Source organism: Lycium barbarum, chromosome 2 (assembly GCF_019175385.1).
Source record: "Lycium barbarum isolate Lr01 chromosome 2, ASM1917538v2, whole genome shotgun sequence".
Lineage (NCBI taxonomy): Eukaryota > Viridiplantae > Streptophyta > Magnoliopsida > Solanales > Solanaceae > Lycium > Lycium barbarum.
In genome coordinates, this window is record NC_083338.1 from 43962358 (window position 1) to 43968357 (window position 6000).

Here is a 6000-nt window from a genome sequence, read left to right on the forward strand (position 1 = left end):
TGGAATGTTAAAGGAAAGGGATGAATCTAAAATGATTGTGATTAAGGGAGAGTAAGGGATTAGGCAAGGTTTACCTCCAGGAGTTTCTTCAATTTATCTCCAAGAACAGTTTATCTAACCTCCAATATATGAAATAATAAGGTTCTAAGACTTATTTAAGACACATTTAATGAAATACCACTGCCCGTCACCGCCACAGCGGTACAGATGCCGCTGCAGCAGCGCCGCCTCGGTGGCTGGGGGACCGCCATGGTGGTTAGACCCACCTAACACATGGTCGCCCCAGCGGTCATCACACCGCCATGGTGGTGCCGTTGGCGCGATTCTGGAGCTGCCCTTGCGATCACCAGACACCAGGTTTCCTCCCCTTTTCTAAGTCCTCAATCGAAATTCCAGGTTATTTCGAGGTCATCTACTCACAAACCAAACGCACAGACCCACACAAAATTACGCTGCGAATGCGCTCGCAGTCTCGAAATTCCTAACGGAGGCCTCGTTGACTGAGTCAATCCCCGACGCCTAATTCTCATTCGATGTCCCGAAATGCATCCGAATGCATTGGGAACTGAACCAAATACCCATATAGGTTCTAAATTACCATCCGGACCTCTCAAAATTGACAAAATTCCAGAAAAGGTTCGTTTGCCCAAAAGTCAACTTTGGGTCAACTATTTTTCACTTTAAGCCTATATTTTCACCAAAGTTGCCCAAATTCGGTCTAGGCAGCCCGAGAAGCATATTAGCGGTCCCCTCGGGTCAAAAACGAGCAAACCAATGCTTGGGAATAGGAGAAAACGCCAAAAAAACTATAACGACCAAACGGGTCGTTACATTTTTCCTCTTCTTCTTCTTTAAAAATTTGGTCACTACATCTGCATGTGTTGTATTTCGTTTTAAATTTTTAAGTGACTTTTTGGAAATCATTATTGAAATTTTTTCTTTCTTCCTCTACCTCATCCTCTTCTTCTTCCTCTCCCTCCTTCTCTTCTCCTTCCTTTTCCTCTTCCTCTTCCTCTTCTTCTTTCTCCTCCTCTTCTTCTTCCTCTTCTTCTTCTTCCTTTTCTTCCTCTTCTTCCTCTTCCTTTTCTTCCTCTCCCTCCTCCTCTCCCTCTTCTTCTTCCTCTTCCTCTTCTTGTTCCTCTTCTTCCTCCTCCTCATCTTCCTCTTATTCCTCCTCCTCTTCTTTCGTTTTAAATTTTTAAGTGACTTTTTGGAAATCATTATTGAAAATGTTTCTTTCTTCCTCTTCCTCATCCTCTTCTTCTTCCTCCCCCTCCTTCTCTTCTTCCTCCTTTTCCTCTTCCTCTTCTTCCGCTTCCTCTTCTTCCTCTCCCTCCTCCTCCTCTTCCCCCTCTTTTTCTTCCTCTTCTTCTTCCTCCTCTTCCTCTTCCTCTTCTTGTTCCTTTTCTTCCTCCTCCTCTTCTTTCTCTTATTCATCCTCCTCTTCCTCCTCCTCTTCCTCTTCCTCTTCCTCTTCTTCTTCCTCTTCCTCTTCTTCCTCCTCATCTTCCTCTTCCTCCTCATTCTCTTCCTCTTCTTCCTCCTCCTCATTCTCTTCCTCTTCTTCCTCATCTTCCTCTTCCTCGTCTTCCTCATCTTCCTCTTCTTCTTCTTCTTCTTCTTCTTCTTCTTCTTCCTCTTCTTCTTCTTCTTCCTCTTCTTCTTCTTCTTCTTCTTCTTCTTCTTCTTCTTCTTCTTCTTCTTCTTCTTCTTCTTCTTCTTCTTCTTCTTCTTCTTCTTCTTCTTCCTCCTCTCCCTTCACCACTTCTTCTTCTTCTTTATTGAAATTTTTACTGATGCCACCGCCTTTTTCTTCTTCTTCTTCTTCTTCTTCCTCCTCCTCCTCCTCCTCCTCCTCCTCCTCCTCATCTTCCTCCACCACCTCCTCCTCCTCCTCCTCTTCCTCCTCCACCTCCTCCTCCGTCTTTACAGATTTGATCGTTGCGTTCTTGTTGGGTCTTTATTTTTCTCAGCAGTCTTTGGAAATCCTTTTTGACAATAAGCACAGCAGTCTTTGGAAATCCTTTTTGACAATAAGCATAGAGAACGGATAAAAGTGATATACTTGTATATTGTCATGACCCAATTCACGGGCCATAATGGAACCTACACTGTCACATCGGTAGGCGAATCACCCCTAATTTTTCAAGTCATTTGGAAAGTAAAGTGAGAATGCTACATCCCATACTTTTGTACGTTGGAGTGCATCATAAGTGAGTTGACGTAGTGTTTTATAGCACATGTTGAACGGTTTAGAAGTTAAAAGAATCAACGAAAATAAGTTTCGTCAAAAGTTAGCTAGTTCAAAATGTTATAACCCATACTTTTGGGGTAAGCCTAGGAGTGCTTAACACGCTAAGAAGGTAATGTTATAAGGTATTTGAATCATATATCGTCATACGTTAAGTTTTGAAGTCAAGTGAGTTGTAAAACAAAAGTCGGCAAAGGTTATCGCAATTTACGTTCATAAGTTTACTGAAATTTGGGTCTAATGTCACTGAGTTTTTCTACCAATATACTTGGAGTTGCGGGCTCATCCACCCACCAAATTGAAGGTCTACGAGTCTAGTTTGCAATGTGTTAAATCGTTCGGCGATACGATGTCAAAGTAAAGAGATATTCTCATTTACGTGAGACTCCACAGGCAGCTCCCTTTGGGACCCACTTGAGGCGGTGGAATTTTCTAACTTTCTATTTAAGCGGTGCTAGGCTTGTTTTAGTCCATTTTTCGACTAGACCACATTCCTAACACCTCCTAAACTCTCTCTAAGTGTCCTCCCATAGTTCAAGCGTAAATCCAAAGTTAAACTACCCAAATCCAACATCAAAAGTCTTGTGAGACTAGAGGAAAGTGCTTCTATTGCGTTATTGCCATGTTGAGGGTTGTTATAAGTTGAAGGAAGTACTTGTTGAAGGCGGTTCTTTTTATCTAAGGTATGTTTTCCCCCTTTTCTACTTGTAACATTTCGTAAATACGGGTTAAGTGTGAATGAGTAGAAAGAGTATCAATGTCATATTTTAACTATATGAATCCCTTCGGGATGAATTTGGGTGAAAGATAGTCGTTGTGAAGTGAAACCAAATAGTGAAGTTCATAAGAGGTCTTAAATTCGTCCAAGTCTGAGGTAGTCCTCACTTATACCTAGTTTTTGGGTAGTTACACTAGGAATCTAAGCAAACTCAGAAATTGTAGATCTTTGAAATACCTTTCAAACATATATGGTGCAGCTCAAACGGAGCTATGTGATAGGATTTATGCCCATTTTACTGAACGTTGTCAGTGCAGTGGAAAATGAAGGCTTGCGCATCGCCATGAGCATCTCGGGGTGCGACGAAGGCTAAATTTCCAAAAATCTCAAAATTTTGACAGCACCAAGCCATTTTATGCCTGCAGAGACTTTTCTCGAATAATATAAAATCCTAACTTCGTAAAACCTTTTCCCACTTCTTTTTGGCCGACTTTTTGAGAGAAAAAAACCCTAAGGGTCGTTTGGTAGATGGGACTAAGTTATCCCAATAGATGGGATAACTTATCCCATGCTCTACAAGGGATAACTTATCCCACGTTTTATCCCATATAGATAGGATTGGGTGGGATAAGATGGAAGTTATCCCACCAACCAAACATGGGATAACTCTAATCCTATGGGACTAATAATCCCATCCCATCTTATCTACCTACCAAACGACCACTAAGGCATTCCCAAAGCATCTAAGGTAAGTTCTTGATCAATTCTCACCATTGCAACACTAATTTAACGTCAAATTAACACTAGTTCATTCTTCAAACCATAGATTGTTGAAAACAGAAGAAAGAGAAATAGAAGGAGACCTGGGGAAACTTCTTAAAAGTATGTTCTATAACTCTCACTGAGATTATTGATAAGGGTGGGACTAGTTTAAGGTATTAGAAAAAATAACAATCCATGGGTGATTCATGGGGGATTCAAGTTTTTGGGCATAAAAAGCCTTAGTTTTTTGATAAAGCTCGGAACTCTTAGAATTTGGTTAAAGTTCTAATCTTTATCATCTAAATCAATTGTAGAGCAATTGTTGAATCTCAAAAAATCCATTTGGTAGCGTTTTAATGGGAATTGAGGTATGTCGCTTTTAAAATCCTTTTTGACTATAAAGGTGATTTGTATATCTCTTATGAAAACCTTCTTTGGACGTATGTCTTTTTTTTTTAACATACTTTTCAAACGTTTTAAGTGGTTCTTTGGCAAGGTTTGTATGCGTAAGGTACAAGCCCGTATTAAATCTTTATGTGTATTATATTATATATAAGTCTACATGATTTTATCTTATCAAAGGATTATTGAAATTGAAGTATAAAGCTTTGATCCTTGAACGTGGATTACCCCCATAAGGGATGCTTAATCTTTTTTTCGGAAACCTTGGATATTTCGTGTGTTTTGGTCAATGAACGGATTGTGGTTCAATTTGAAACTCATTTAATGAGTTGAATTTGGTTTCTAAACCAATAAATGATTTGAGGTACCCCTAATAACGTAACAATGAACATAATCCCGAATGAGTGATTTGGCTTCTATGTTGTGATTGTGATTCAACAATTTGCCATGACTTATATTGTTTGTGTTGTCCTAGCTACTCGGGAGGAAGGGTAGTTACTATGGATCTTAGTGGGGTTTGCCTAGCCATTTGGGAGGAAGAGTGGCCATCAAGGGTAGATAGTCCCGATGTGGTTCATGCCTAGACATTTGGGAGAAAGAGCGGTCATGGAGGCTAGATAGTCCCAGTGTGGTTCATGACTAGACATTGGTGAGAAAGAGTGGTTATCGACGATGGATATCCCCGGTGTGGTCTTTGCCTAGCTATTTCGGAGGAAGGGTAGCCATCGTGGGTGATAGCCCCGATATGGTCTTTGCCTAGCTATTCATGAAGAAGGGTAGCCTTCATGGGTTCATAACCCCAATGTGATTTTACCTAGCTATTCAGGAAGAAGGATAGCCATCGTGGGTGACAAACTCGATGTGGTGCTTCTATACAGTTTTAGGGACCTTAAGTGGTCATCCCTTCATTATATTGATTTGGGCATGTACTGGCATGTGTTATACTTTGATTGCATATGAGTGGCTTGTTGATGATCTTGAGTTCATGATTGAAAGGACTTAACGTGATAAACGATACAATAAGTTGAAATCAATTTATTAATATGTTATTAGCTTTTACTTGTGATTTTAATAAGGTTACTGGCTTTCTCTATCCTTGGATTTCAAACGATTTTGAACGAACTTAAGCTATTGAGAATGACTTGAGGATTCAAAGTGATTATTTCTTCAGCATTGACGTATACTGGATATTCATGAGATGTTATCATTCGCTTTGAACTATTTCTAAATATTGTTTTCAAGTACACTTATTACTTTCATATTTTGCTATTAACCATTGTCCTAGAGACAGTCACTGAGTACCCAGTATTCAGGCATACCATTGTTGTTTTGATGGTATGTTAGGTTATGAAGAAGCGCAGGTTCGTGATGGGCGTATGGAGTAGGAGAAGTTCTTGCTGCTTTCCAGACTTATTGGTGAGCCCACACCCTTGTTCGTGAGACACCCCGTCTATCTAGTTTAATTGTTTAAGTTTTCAGGCTGCGCCGAGATGTGTTAGACTCTGTTTATATTCTTAGAAGTTCCATAGTTAGACGTTGTGTTGTGGGTAGATTGTTGAAGTCTCGTATGACTTGTTGCTATTTTCCATAGTTTAAGATACGTATTCCTAGTAAACTTTCGCTGATTTTTGTAAGTGCAAATATCCTTTCAGTTTGCCATAAATGATTGTTTTAAGTAAATATTTAAGGACTATTGACAGAGAATAGGTGTTTGTTGATTTTATAAGGTTCTTCCTATGTTGTCCATAGCATCGGATACTTGTTGTGTCCAGGGTGCGTTTTGGAGAATGACAAGCTTGGTATCCGAGCCTAGGTTTAGAAGTGTCCTAGGATCTATCTATGTCTGTAGAGGTGTGTCTAGTGGATT

The 6000-nt window shown here is 39.9% G+C and overlaps 1 pseudogene; it reads right to left on the bottom strand.

The window, feature by feature from the left end:
- Positions 1-901: 901 nt before the first annotated feature.
- On the bottom strand, positions 902-1714 carry LOC132628521 (uncharacterized; annotated as a pseudogene).
- Positions 1715-6000: the final 4286 nt, after the last annotated feature.